The following is a 15,717-nucleotide window of genomic DNA, read 5'->3' as shown; positions in this document are numbered from 1 at the left end:
CTCTTATTTGAGAGGCCAGTCATTTGAAGTTGAGAAAATATAAAGAGTAGAATCCTGGCTGACTTTTAAGAGTAACAAGCAGAAATAAACTTTGCTGGCTCTTTTCTTTACTGGACTTCAGTTTAATAAAGTGAAGATGTCTTTCTCATCATTTGAGGATCCTCTAACAATGATGTTTGGATCCCTAACAATTATTATTGTACTTTGATGGTTGGACACACAGTAGGGAGTAAGGAGCTGGGCCATAGGGATGGAAATCAGTGTGACCCTGCTGCCATGCCTCCCCCAGTCCCCTGTAGGTGATGCTCCATATGATAAAGCCAGGAGCCAGCCTCAGGACTCTACTATCCTTTGCTCCAAGGGAGACACAATGGTCCAGAGTTGACACTCTAGAAGAAACCCACTAGCCACCCCTGAACTGACGAAGTCTATAGAACCTGGAGTGGACCCTGCTTTGGTTTCAAAGATCCTCCTGAATAAAGATGAGCTACAGACTCATAAAGGCTAAAAGAGTACAATGATTTCAGAACTATAGAAAATAACATTTCTAATGAGGGAAAGTTAGAGAAAACATACTGACATCTTGCAGAACGTCTGAGGGACAATTTAGTAAATGCGCTAGGGAAAGTACATTTAGGAAGGGGAATTGCAGACAAAACTTCTCTCCATCCTGCTCTGGCATATTGGATATTCACAGACCAAATATAAATGATTTGCTGTTACTTGCTTGATCTCTGTGTTTTGTCAGTTTGGCTGAGAATACACTGTCTGATGTCAGCTAATCAATATGTGTGTGTGTGGCTAGTGTGTGCTAGAAACTTTGGTAGGTAGTAAAAATAATTAAGCACAAGTATTATTTAATGTTGTATAATGCAAACTGTTGCTTCAACACAAGTGACTGTCATTTTTAGTGAGTTACATGAATTTTTTTTTCCTGTTAAAACTACTTTACATTTAATCCCAAATATAAGGCAGCAGTGCATAGTGGTTGAGAACACAGGCTCTGTAGCCAGACTGTGGTTTTTGGTTCGAATCCCAGTTCTGTCATATTACGGCTTTGTGACATTAGTTAAGTTATTCAACCTTTAAAAATGAGGAAAATAATACCTACGTCATATGATTGTTATTAAAATTAAATGAATTCATATTTGTACATTGCTGAGAACAATGGCTGGCAAATAGTACTATGCCCAAGTTTATCAAATAAACAAAAAAAATATCTTCTTAAAGTGTGTTCACATGGAATAACTGTAGACATTATCAAATCTGGTTGAATTGCAATAGATATGATTGTCTCTATCTTTCAGTTAAAGAAACTAAGACCCAGAAAAATAAAATATCTTGCCTAAGGATCCAATAATTGGCAAAACTGATACTCAAATCCATTTATATAGAACACTGCCTAGGAGGAACATGCAAATCTCTTCTATTCTCTCCCCTCCCCAATGTTAAAAAAAAAAAAAAGGAAATCACCAAAAGAACATAAAAGGGCAGGGAAATGAGTTGGGGGTTCCACCATTTATGTCCGGACAATGTGGATCAGTGCCTAGCTATGCAGTTGGATCAAAGTACTTGATACAGCCTCTCCCGTCTGCTGACTCTCTCTGCCTTATTAATGGCAACTACAGGTAAAAACGGACATGGGAGGATTCCCACTAGATAAAGGGCTGAGAGGGCTTGGAGGCTACTACATTAATATAAAAAGCATAACTGACATGATGGTGAAGCTAGAGTGGAGGACTACTGGTTCCTTTGTCCTGGATAATGGAACCCAACATTGCCAGTAATTGGATTATTTCTCTGTATGGTTTCCTTCCACTGACTTTGAATTTGATTATTTCATCTCTAAATTATTTTGTCTGCATGATGACATCACAATCATCACAATAAAAATAGCAAACATATCCATCACCTCCAAAAGTTTCCACATAACCCCTCACCTCAGGCCATCACTGATCTGCCTTCTAAAAAGAAAGTAAATAGTTTATAGATTAGTTTACGTTTTCTAGAATTTTATATAAATGGAACCATACAGTATGTACTATTTTTTGGGGCGGGTCTGGCTTCTTTCACTCATAAATATTTTCAGATTCATTCATGTTCTTGCTCTTTATTGCAGAACAGTAACCTGTTGTACAGTGTTATGGGTTGAATTGTGTCCCCTCAAAAAAGATATGTTGAAGTCCTAACCCCCAAGTGCTTCAGAATGTGACCTTATTTGGAATTAGGGTCATTACAGAGGTAATCAAGTTAAAATGAGGTCATTAGGAGGGTTCCTAATCCAATATGACTGATGTCTTTATAAAATGCGGAAATTTGGACGCAGAGAAATGCACAGAAGGAAGATGATGTAAAGACACAGGGAGACCATCACATACAAGTCAAGGAATGTCTGAGGCTGCCAGCAGCTAGGAGAGAGGCATGGACTAGATCTCCCTCACAGCCCTCGGAAGGAACCAGTCCGGATAACACCTTGATTTTGGATTTCTAGCCTCCAGACCTGTGAGACAATAAATATCTATTATTTAAGCCACCATTTTGTTATGGCAGCCCTAAGAAACTAGTACATATGTGTATATAAAACGTGTTTGTCCCTTCACCTATTGATGAACATTTGGGTTGTTTCCAGTTTTTGGCTATCACCGAAAGCTTCTATGATCATTTGTAGCAGCTTTGTATGGATATAGGCTTTCATTTCTCTTGGGTGAATATCTAGGAAAGAAAGAATGGATCACATAGTAGGTATACGCTTAGCTTTTGCAAGAAACTACCAAACTGTTTTTCGAAGTAGTGGTACATTTACAAATCTGACCAGCAGCCTATGAGAGTTCTGTTTCCTCCATATCTTTGCCAATATTTGGTTTGACCAGTCTTTTTAATTTTAGCCATTCTAACAGGTGAGTAGTGGTATTTCATTGTGGTTTTAATTTGCATTTTCCTAGTAACTAATAATGTTGAGCATCCTTTCATATGCTTATTTGCCATCTGTATATCTTCTTGGGTGAAGTATGTTTTCATTGTTTTTGCTTATGTCACTGGGTTGTGTGTTTTCTCATTATTGAGTTTAGAATATTCTGAAACTGTGAAACTTCTAGAAGAAAACATAGGCAGTACGCTCTTCGACATCGGTCTTAGCAACATCTTTTCAAACACCACATCTGACCGGGCAAGAGAAACAATAGAAAAAATAAACAAATGGGACTACATCAAACTAAAAAGCTTCTGCACAGCAAAGGAAACCATCAACAAAACGAAAAGACAACCTAACAATTGGGAGAAGATATTTGCAAACCATACTTATGATAAGGGCTTAATCTCCAAAATATATAAAGAACTCATGCATCTCAACAACAAAAAAACTACCAACCCAATTAAAAAATGGGCAAAAGACCTGAACAGACATTTCTCCAAAGAAGATATACAGATGGCCAACAGACACATGAAAAGATGTTCAAAATCACTAACTATCAGGGAAATGCAAATCAAAACTACAATGAGATATCACCTCACGCCCGTCAGAATGGCTATAATTAACAAGACAGGAAACAACATGTGTTGGAGAGGATGTGGAGAGAAGGGAACTCTCATACACTGCTGGTGGGAGTGCAAATTGGTGCAGCCACTATGGAAAACAGTATGGAGATTCCTCAAAAAATCAACGATAGAACTACCATATGATCCAGCTATTCCACTGTTGGGTGTTTATCCAAAGAACTTGAAAACACCAATTTGCAAAGGTACATGCACCCCTGTGTTCATTGCAGCCTTATTCACGATAGCCAAGACTTGGAAGCAACCTAAGTGCCCATCAAGGGACGAATGGATAAAGAAGCTGTGGTATATATACACAATGGAATACTACTCAGCCATAAGAAATCCACTTAAATCCAGCCATTTGTGACAACATGGATGGACATTGAGGGTATAATGCAAAGTGAAATAAGTCAGAGGGAGAAGGTCAAATACCGTATGATTTCCTTCATTAAGTAGTAGATAATAACAACAATAAACAAACATAGGGACAGAGATTGGATTGGTGGTTACCAGAGGGGAAGGGGGGAGGGAGGAGGGTGAAAGGGATAATTCGGCACATGTGTGTGGTGATGGGTTGTAATTAGTATTTTGGTGGTGAACATGATGTAGTCCATGCAGAAATAGAAGTACAATGATGTACACCTGAAATTTTTACAATGTTATAAACCAATGTTACTTCAATAAACAAAAAATTAAAAAAAAAAACAATCTCTAAAAAAAAAAAAAAAAAGAATATTCTTTATATATTCTGGATACAAATCCTTTATTGATTTATAAATATTTTCAAATTAAAAAAAATCTTTTTGACTTTGATTCATACCTTGCACTATATGGTAACTCAAAATGGATTATAATCCTAAATGTAAAACCTAGAACTATAAAACTTCTAGGAGAAAACATTTGTGGCCATGGGTTAGGCAAAGATTTCTTCACTATGATACCAAAAGCCTGATCCATAAATGAAGAAATTGATAAAATGGGCTTTATCAAAATTAAAAATGCATGATCTTTAAAAGACTCTGTTTAAAGAATAAGAAGACAAACAGCAAACTGAATGAAAATATTTCCAAAACATACATCTGATACAGGACTTGTATCTATAATACTCTTGAAACTCAATAATAAGGAAATCATCAGTTCAATATTAAGAATGGGCAAAGTATTTTCTCCCAGTCTGTAGCTTGTCTTTACATTTTCTTGTTTCCTTTCAGAAGTTTAATAGTTCTAGATTTTATATTTAAATCTATAATTCATTTTGAGTTAATTTTTATATATAGTATGAGATATGGATTGAAGTTGTCTTTTTTTTTTGCATGTGGATGTCCAATTTTTCCAGTACCATTTGTTGAAAAGAATATTCTTTTTCCACTGAACTGCCTTTGCACCTTTGTCAAAAATTAGTTGTGCATATGTGTTGGTCTGTCCATATATTTTCGGAATCTTTCTTCTGTTCTCTTGATCTATTTATCTATCTGTATGCCATTTCCACACTGTCTTGATTACTTTTGTTTTATAATAACCTTGAAGTCAGGAAGAGTTAATTCTCCACCTTTGTTTTTCTTTTTAAAGTTGTTTTGGCTAATTTAGATCTTTTGTATTTCAATATAAATTTTAGAATTAGCTTGTCAATTTCTACCAAAAAAGAGAAAAAAGCAAGCTAGGACTTTAATTGGGATTACGTTGGATATATAGGTCAATTTGGAAAGAACTCACGTTTTAACAGTATTGAGTCTTTAGAGCTATGGACATAGCATATCTCTCTATTTAGGTCTTTTTAAATTTCTCTCATTAATGTTTTATAGTTTTCAGTGTGCAGGTCTTGCATATTTTTTGTCAGATTTATCCCTAGATGTATCGTATTTTGGGATGCTATTGTATGGTATTGTTTGCATGGTATTGTCATCTGCAAATAAAGACAGTTTTACTTCTTTTCCAATCCAGATGACTTTTATTCCTTTTTCTTGGCTGATTGCACTGACTAGAACCTCGAGTACAATACTGACTAGAAATGGTGAGAACTGATATCCCTGTCTTGTTCCTGGCCTTAGGGAGAAGTATTTCGTCTTTCACCATTATGTATGATGTTTGCTATAGGTTTTAGTAGATATCCTTTCCAGGTTGGGGAGACTTTCTTCTATTCCTAGTTGTTGCAAGTTTTTATCAGGAATGGATGTTGGATTTTGTTAAATGTTTTTTCTCCATTGATTAAGATGATTATCTGGTTTTTTTATGTTTAGTTTGTTAATATGATGAATCACATTGATTGATTTTCTAATGTTAAACCAACTCTTTATTCCTGGAATAAATCCTTCATGGCTTTGTTGTATTTTCCTTTTAATATATTGTTGGATTCAGTTTGCTAAAAGTTTGTTTAGGATTTTTGTCTATATGTTCTACCAATTTTGTGTGTGTGTGTGTGAGGAGGACTAGCCCTGAGCTAACATCCATTGCCAATCCTCCCCTTTTTTCTTGAGGAAGACTGGCCCTGGGCTAACATCTGTGCCCATCTTCCTCTACTTTATATGGGACACCGCCACAGCATGGCTTAACAAGCGGTGCGTTGGTGCATGCCTGGGATCCGGACCAGTGAACCCTGGGCCGCTGCAGCGGAGTGTGTGCACTTAACTGCTGCACCACCAGTGGCCCTCTACCAATTTTTGATAAAAGAATATAGATATCTCTGAATATAATTTTGGGTTTGTCTATTTCTCCTTTCGGTTCTATTGATTTTTTGCTTCATATATTTTGAAGCTCTATTATTAGGTACATAAATAGGATTTTTATGTCCTCTTTATGAGTTGATCCCTTTATCATTATTAAACTTTTTTATCTCTGGTAATATTCTTTGCTCTGAAATATACTTTTTATGATATTAATATGATCAAAACAGATTTCTCATAACTAATACTAGCATGGTAGAAGTTTTTCTATTTTATATATATATATAGGTATAAATAAAAGTCACGCACACACATATATAGTCTTGAATGGCAATAGCATTTAGTTGGATCCTGCTTTCTTATCCAATACGTATACACAATTATCTTTTAAAGATATTCAAATCATAAAAGAAATCTTATGTATCTGATGCTCTCTATTCCTTTTTTTATGTGTATATTTCATCTGATAATCAGTTAACTTGTGCCTGGAGGACTTCCTTTAACATTCCTGTCATGCTGGTGACAATTATTTCAGCTTTTGTTTGTCTCAAAAATGATTCATTTTGCCATAATTTAAAAAAATATTTTCACTAGGTATATATTTATTGGTATGTATATATTTCTATATAACAATTTTTATTTTAGTACTTTTAGAATATTGTCTGCTGTCTTCTTGTTTGCCTTGTTTCCAAGAAGAAATCTGCTGTCATCCTTAGTTTTTCTATATATAACGAATCTTTTTTTCTGATTGATTGAAAATTTTTTCTCTTTATCATTGTTTTTGAGCAAGTTGATGTTCATTGGGCTTCTTGGTTGTGGGGGTTTACAGCATTCATCTAATATGAAAGATTTTTCTTTTTTACCATTTCAGATGTTTTAATTTTCTTCCTGCCTCCTCTAGTTTAGGGATTCCAATTACACTAATATTAGGCTCCTTGAAGTTGGCCCACAGTTAACTGATGCTGTCTTCTTTTTTGCATTCTTGTTTTCTCTGTGTTTCAGTTTGGATAGTTTCTAATACTCTGTCTTCAGGTTCATTAATCTTTATTTCTGTGATGTCTAATCTGTTATTAATCCCCTCCAATTTTTTTTTTTTTTAATCTCAGACATTGTAGTTTTCATCTCTAGAAGTTTGATTTGGATCTTTTTTATATCTTCTTCTGTCTCTACTTAACTTTTTGAACATATATAATATGATTATATTAACTTTAATGTCCTTATTTGCTAATTATAACATCTATGTCAGTTCTGGGTTGTTTCAACTGAGTGATTGTTATTCTCATTATGGGTCATATTTTCCTGCTTCTTTACATAGCTGGTGATTTTTTAATTGGATTCCAGGTATTGTGAATTTTACCTTGTTAGGTGCTGGACATTTTTTTGTTTTCCTGTAAACATTCTTAATCTTTTTTTCTGGGATGTAATTAAGATACTTGGAAACAGTTTGATCTTTTTGTGTCTTGCTTTTAAGATTTGTTTAAGCAAGATCAGAGCAGCATTAACCTAAGGCTAATTATTTCCCACTACTGAAGTAAGATATTCTGAGTACTCTACTAGATGCTTCATGGATTATGAGGTTTTCCACTCTGGCTGGTGGGAACAGGCCCTATTCTGGTCCTGTGCAAACTCCAAAGAATGTTTCCTCTCATCCTCTAGGGTGGTTACTTTCTAGCATCAGATAGTTTCCTCAAACACATGCACTGATCAGTACTCATCATCATACTCAATGGGGGTCTTCTGCAGATCTCCAGAATCCCCTCTTTGGGAAGTTCTCTCACCTCTGTTATTTGTATTGTAAATTCTAACCACTTTGGCATCTCTGGATGCTCAACTTAATCTCCTCAACTCAGGGAACCCACTGGACTCTGCTTTGGCTCTGGCTCCCACTCCCTGTATTGTGGCCTGATAACTCTCTCAAGGAATTAAAGGCAGCAATTGTAGGGCTCACCTCATTTGTTTCTTATCCCTCATGGATTGCCGTCCTTCACTGCCTAATATCCAGTGTCTTTAAAACCATTGTTGCATATATTTTGTCCATGTTTTAAATTGTTTCAAAGGAATGATGAAACTTGTCTCTGTTACTCCAACTTGGCTGGAACTGGAAGTCCCACTTCCCAGAGGATTTTAACAGGACCTGGAGTCTCATAATATTATATTCAAAACATCTAGGATACAATTTAAACTTACTTGATCTACAAAGAACAGGGAAAATCTCAGCAACTCATAAGGAAAAAGACACCCAACAGCTGCGTACCTTGTGGTGATCTTGGTGATCTAAATCCAACAGAACATCAAAGCAGCTACAATAACTATGTTCCATGAAGTAAGGTTGAATGCTGTTGAATCTTGGTGATCTAAATCCAACAGAACATCAAAGCAGCTACAATAACTATGTTCCATGAAGTAAGGTTGAATGCTGTTGAAACAAATGGAAAGATAGCAGTCTTCAGTTGAGAAAAAGAAGCTGTAAAAAAGAACAAAATGGACATTTTAGAACTAAAAAGTAAAGTAGGTAAAGATGACAGAGGAAAGAATCTATAAACTTGAATAGAGCAATAGAAATTATCTAATGTGAAAAACAGAGAAAAAATATATTGGGAAAAAAAGTTAACAGAGTCTCAGGGACCTGCAGAATAATGTAAAAAGGTACAACATTCATGTCAGTTGAGTCCTAGGAGAAGAGGATGTGATTGGTGCAGAATAAATGTTTGAAGAAATAATTGCTGAAAACTTCCCAAATTTGGTAAAAGACAAATTTAAAGACTCAAGAAGCTTAGAGAACCCCTAACTGGATAAACTCAAAGCAAACCATGCTTACATACATCTTAATCAAACTGCTGAAAACCAGTATTTAAAAAAATTCTTGAAAGCAACCATAGGAAAAACAATGACATGTTACATTTGAATGATTGTGGATTTCTCATGAGAAACAATGCAGGCCAGAAGGAAGTGGCACAGCATTTGAAAAGTATTAATAGAAAATCTGTCAATGCAGTGTTCTCTATCCAGTAAGAATACCTTTCAAGAATGAGGGAATAATAACAATAGTCTCAGATGAAATAAAACTAAGAGAATTAGTCAAAAGCAGGCCTTCTTTAAAAGAAATATTAAAGAAAGTACTGCAGGAAGAAAGAAAATTATACCACCAGGAAACTGGGAACTTTAGGCATGAAGGAAGAGAAATATAAATGGTAAATAACTAGGTAAATATGACAGATTATTTTCTCCTCTAATGTTCTTTGAAATATGTATGATGATGGAAAGCCAAAATTATAACATTGGTAGGGTTTTTAATGTATGTGGATGTAATATATATGAAAACTACAAATACAACAGAAAAGAAAGAGAATGAAGTTTCTACGTTTCACTTGAAGAGGTAAAATATTAATTTTCATAGACTGTAAAAAGTGAAATATGTACAGTAATGCCTAAAACAACCACTAAAAAACTACACAAAGAGATAAAGACAAAGAGCCAATATATAAATTAAAATAGAATACAAGTATATATTAAAATATGTCAAAAGAATGCACAAAAGGAGAAAAGAGGAATGCAAAATAGAGGGGACAAAAAGAAAACAAATAAAATAATGGTAGACCAAAATACCACCTTACCAATAATTACATTAAATATAAATATAAGCACATCAAATAAAAAATGGTGATCATTACACTGGGCAAAAAAAACTAAAAATCAAATATATACTGTTAAGAAACTCCCTTGAAATATCCTGCTATAAATAAGTTAAAAGTAAAAAGATGGAAAAATATATACCATTCAAACACTTATCAAAAGATAGCTGGATTATCTCTGTTAATATTAGACAAAGTAGACTTTAGAACAAGGAAAATTACAAGGAACGAAGAGGCATCATTATGTAATGATAAAAGGGTCAGTACACTAGGAAGACATAGAATCTTTAATACATATGCACACACAGAAAAAAAAAAAACAGAACCAAAAAAGGTGTTAAAATACAACTGGAATAAATGCAAGGAGAAATAAACAAATCCACAATTATAGTTGGAGGCTTTCAGTCTCCTCCTTCAGTAATAGAACAAGTAGACAAAAAATGAACAAGACCATAGAAGACCTGAATGCCACCACTCCACCAAAGAACAGCAGAATACACATTCTTTTCAAGTGCACATGGGACACTTATCAAGATAGACAGTATACTGGGTGATAAAACAACGTTAACACATCTAAAAGTATTGAAATCATGCAAAATGTATCCTCTGACCTTAATGGAATTAATCTAGAAATTGATAACAAAAAATTATCTGGAAAATCCCCCTAATTCTTAGAAATTAGATAATATTCTAAATAATCCATGGGCCAAAGAGCAAATCTCAAAGGAAATAAGAAAACATTTTGAACTGAGGGAAAGTGAAAATACAGCATATCAAAACTTGTGAGGTAGGGGCTGGCCCAGTGGCATAATGGTTAAGTCCACTCCAGTGGCCCAGAGTTCACCGTTTCAGATCCCGGGCACGGACTGAGGCACTGCTTGTCAAGCCATGCTGTGGCGGCGTCCCATATAAAGTAGAGGAAGATGGGCATGGATGTTAGCCCAGGGCCAGTCTTCCTCAGCAAAAAGAGGAGGATTGGCAATGGATGTTAGCTCAGGGCTAATCTTCCTCACAAGAAAAAAAAAAAAACAACTTGTGAGGTAAAGCTAAAGTAGTGCTTAGAGGAAATATGTCATTAAATGTATGTGTTAGGAAAGAAGAGAGGGCTCAATTTACTACTATGATTCCACCTTAGGGAACTAGAAACAGAAGAGCAAAATAGACCAAAGTTATCAGAAAGAAAGAAATAATAAAGTAAGAGCAGAAATCCATAAAATTCAAAACAGAAAAACAATAGAGAAATCAATAAAACCAGAAATTGGCTCTTTGAAGAGATAAACCTCTATACAGATTGACCAAGAAAATAAGAGAAGAGAAACAAATTACGATATCAGGAATAAAAAAGATGATATTATTACATACCCAACATACATTAAAAGTATAATAAAGGAATACTATGAAGAACTCTGTGCACGTACATTCAACAACTTAGATGAAATACAATAATTCCTCTGAAGATACAAACTACCAAAACTCACTGAAGAAGAAGTAGATAAGTTCTATATTTATTAAAGAAATTGAATTCATAGTTAAATGGCACAGGTCAGTATGGACAAAAATAACTAAGATTAACTTGCTGCTGTAGGGCACCTTATTTTGCCTCTGCTGAGGAATAGACTGGTCCTCAAATCTGAAATTTTGGTTGTGAATTTATTTGATGAAGGGTGTTGAGTAGTAGGTTGAGAACTATAGGTTTTGAGCAAATGTTTTGAAATAAGGAAATGATATGATAAGTAGTTGTTAAGGTCTTAATCTCTTTAAATTAAGGAGATTTTGGCAAATGTGTTTTGGAACAGATACCTACTTAGAATAGATAGCCTCTAGAGACAAGGATGCTAACTGGGAGGATGTTACTGAAATGTAATGCTAAAGATTAGATGTAGGCAGGTAGTTTTCAAAAATAACCGTAAGGGATAAATCTAAGGTTTGGTGTAGTTTATACATAACTACATGTTTATTTTATTTTTCTCCAAGTAAGATGTTTTTCTACATCAGATAATATATAGCTATGCTTTTTGGGTAAAAGGCAATACATATTAAGCATTTCTAAAGCATCTGGAAAAAGCTGCCTAGTTCAATATCCCTTTCCCCCATCTGTTCTAGACAGTTAAGCACGCTTTGGACCAGTTGCATTTTCCACAATAGTTTTTTTGGACATCAAAAGGACTGAATTCTCCAAGCGGAAAATGAAAACCCTGAAATAGAGGCAGAATAGCAAGTATTACTTCTGTTCAATCAAATATAGAATTTAAATCCACAATTAAGCTGACTCTGTTTATGTGCTTTAACATTTAAATCTTCTTACTCCACACAATAATTGAAATTACCCGAAGGAAAATAACCAATTTGAGACTGAATAAAACAAGCCTGGTGGTCTCAGGGACGAGCACATTTAGTCAAGCGGTGTTGGCAAAATCCATTTCCATGTGTAATTTTGAGAGTAAGCCTTTAGGTCAGCACTGAGTTTGTGCTTGTACTGAGAGCCAAAACAATGTGGCCCATGAGGACAGCACTAGCGTGATGCCCTCACTTGTTTCTAACTTTAGCCCCATCTGTTTGAAAATTTCTGCAAGGGTGCCCAGAACAGCTTATTGGTAACACTGAGGCATTTTCAAGGGGCAAATTTTTCTAAGGACCAAATAATCTTCAAAATATTTAAAAGAAAAAGAAAATGGTCTTCTAAGCTCATGCTATTTGTTCACAAATCAGCAGTAGTGATGTATCCTGGGTTTGTGCTAGAAATGCAGAATCTCGGGCCTCCCACTCTGACCTACTGAATCAGAATGTCATGTCATTTTATCAAGACCTCCAGGTGATTGATACGAAAATTCAAGACATTGTGTCTTAGGCTCTTTGAACGGAAGCTCTTTGTTGGAGGGTAGGTTGAGGGATGAGAGGGTTACATAGTTCAAGAGATAAGTGTTGATTCCTTAGGCAAAGGTGGTGGGGAGAGGTTGGCATTGCCCCTGTGCAACTGAACAGCACGCAGGGAAAATACAGAAAAGGAAAGGGTCTCTTTGAGAACTTTAGCCTCTGCTGACAACGATGCTCCAAGGACTAGCATCTACTGTAGCACAGCAGAGTTTCTGCAGACCTCTGGGATGCTTATCAAGTTCAAAGGCAAGAGTTTTGATGTCGGGCAGGTAGTATTAATGCTTTCTTCACATATACACAAATCCACCTGGTTTTATAAGTATGCTTTTATGAATTAATAGCCATCTTCAAGGGGCCAACCCTTCAGCACTTTATAGGATCATAAGAAAATGATTAACTCTGTAAACAATCTGACTTTTTTTATCACACAAAAGACATCTCCCTCCTACATGAGGGACACAGAGTGAAAAGATTCACTTCGTAATCCATGACCTGGAGAGATGCTAACTGAGTGACGTACCAGGGTCTAAATTTGATCTTTTTCCAATTTCCAAAGTGCGATCCTGGCCTAAACCTCTGGACACAGGTAGAACTCTGCCAGTACCACTCTGTGCGGGATGAGGAAATCCTTCCCATTTGAGCCTCTGGCAGGCAGGATCCCTCTATTTTGTTTCAAGATTAATTTTCTAGCTAAATCCTTGCACTCTTTGTTCCCAAAGGTCTTTATGGGGAGAACAGACAGATCTGGATGATCTAGATGAACTTAGCCAAGTGTTTCCACACTGCGGATGGAGCACTGCGCTGGGCTTGGGGAGGAGGGGAAGCTTCTCTCCCTCGTTTCTCTTCGTGGTTCTCTGTGCCTCCTCCCAACCCTTCATGCTGTCACTCCTGTAGCAGCTACTTTCATGACCTTTAGTTGGCTCATCAGTGACTCCATTTAGAAATGACTACAGTGATATCTATATGTCAAATAACAATGGTGGTTTAACCATCTGCTTTTATAGATTGCTCATCTTGTCATTTTAGGACTCTCTGATCATACTCTGCTTGGATATTTAAAGTGTTCTTCATTGAATCATCCTTAAAGCTTCTTAAAACTCTACCAATGAAGTACCACATGGAACCTTCATAGAAACTCTGGGCCCCCAACGTCCTGATAGTGGAGACAGCGAGGAGCAGTGGGAGGAATACTGGCTCTGAAGCAGGACACACTGGAGTTAGCATCTTAGCTCTGTCACTTCCAGCTGCACCATCTTTGGTAAGTTACTTAAGCCTCAATGAGCCTCGGTTCCTCACTGTAATAAGGGAAAAATAATACTGATTGAATAGTTCACTGGGAGGATTAAAAGACATAACAAATGTAAATCACTTAGCAAAAACACAGGCACTTAGTAGGGAATCGAGAGGATCGTGCTCCCTTTCCTTTTTATGGTGAATATTTTAGCCTGGTTCCCCTATAAAACTGAGCCTAAGTCAAAACTTATGTGCTAAAGCTTTGTTGAGGGGGTGCAGTCCAGAGAAGCAAAAGTGAAGGAACCAGGTAAGTGAGGTAGAGGAAGGAGAAAGCAAGCAGAAAGGAGTATATTCCAAGCTGTCCAGACTTGACCAGGAAACACTGGTTGCTCTGTCACATAGGACACCTCCAGGGAGGGCATATGGAAACACGGAAGACTCCTAGAGCAGTCTCTCATGGAGGAGGAAGGGCGAAGAACATCTGTTGGCTCCTTTCTGTCTCCTGTTGCTCACTGGCTGAAGCCTCCCCCTGTCTCCACCACTGGGGTGTTAAGTCCTCCACATTTCTGGGTTATTTTGCCACAAGAGCAGTGGCATTGAGCCAGTGAAAGGGCATGAGCTGGAAACATTTTGTGCCTGCCTCTGTACAACCTGCAGCCTCAAACACCCATCCTGGAAAACCAGTGGGGTGGGTGGGGGGCAGCTTATTAAGCCGCTGACACCTGCACTTTAGCAGCGACAGGAAAGCGCAAGGGCAGGAAGGGAGAGCACTGCAGTGTGAGGGTGGAGGCGTGAGATGAGGCACGGTTTGCTCCTGCCAATGGCAACGTGGGAGATTAGGAGCAGCTGCTTACAGCAGCAGGGCCAACTGCAGGGCAGCCCATGAAGGACAAACCAGTCTCCATCACGAGGGCAGGGACCGAGCTCAGTGAGCCTCTCTCTAATAAAGATGGACATCTCCTCTCTGTACCAACAGGAAGCCCTTGGTGCCGAGTGATCTTCCTGAAAGGGTCATCGTAGCACCAGGCAGAAAACCATGGCCAAGCAAATCTGAGAATTGCATCAACTGGAGATGGGCTTTCATCAGTTTATGAAAGTGGAGGGATGCAAAATGGGCTCACCACACAGTTATGACCTGGGTCAAGTTTATTTTTAGTGCCCTTCTGATTAAAGCTCAGAAGAAAGGTTGAGGTTAGAGACTTTGATTCACAGAGTTAGCTTGTCATCTGGTCCATGCTCAACCACATCCGTGCCCCTACTGCCTCAGCACAAAGATGGTGCTGAAGCCATGAGACTAATTACCGTCGCCCAGCATGAGCAGAGACGAACCTGCAATGACAGAACAAGAGGCTGTGAAAGACACTGAAAAAAAAAAGTTAACAACAGGAAGAGAACCAAGACAGAAATCAATAAATTACGAAAGAAGAGATTTGCAGGTTGAGTGGAGTGACCATCAGTGTTAGATGATGCTGAGAAGCCCACCTAGTAGAATAGGAATAAGAAACAAGATACTAATAGAGTTTTGTAATTGCTGCCCTGACCAGAAAAATTTCTATGGCAAGATGGGGACTGGAAATATTGCTTAAGATTGAGTAGTGCAATGGAAGTGAGGAAATAGAGCTAGTATTTTTTCCAAAAATATTTTTACTTAAAATTGGCAGATAGGAAAATAGAAAAGTTTTTTTTAATATTACAATTCATTTATTCAATCTGCCTTGATATCATTGGGTTGGTCCCAATTTTTGACAATTATAAATAGTACTGCTATTAAGAGTCTTGTAAAT

The 15,717-nt window shown here is 36.9% G+C and overlaps 1 long non-coding RNA gene across 1 annotated transcript in view; it reads left to right on the top strand.

Annotated features, from left to right (window-relative positions):
* Window positions 1-13,732: 13,732 nt before the first annotated feature.
* LOC147916175 (uncharacterized) overlaps window positions 13,733-15,717 on the top strand; it is a 43,415-nt gene continuing 41,430 nt past the window's right edge. Inside the window, exon 1 of the long non-coding RNA XR_015553363.1 lies at window positions 13,733-13,958. This is a non-coding gene — a long non-coding RNA (uncharacterized LOC147916175). The remainder of the gene's footprint in view (window positions 13,959-15,717) is intronic.

This window comes from Ceratotherium simum, chromosome 10, assembly GCF_057802395.1.
Source record: "Ceratotherium simum simum isolate JZ-2026a chromosome 10, ASM5780239v1, whole genome shotgun sequence".
NCBI lineage: Eukaryota > Metazoa > Chordata > Mammalia > Perissodactyla > Rhinocerotidae > Ceratotherium > Ceratotherium simum.
The sequence above is the reverse complement of the archived record's forward strand: the minus strand, read 5'-3'. Positions and strand labels throughout refer to the sequence as shown.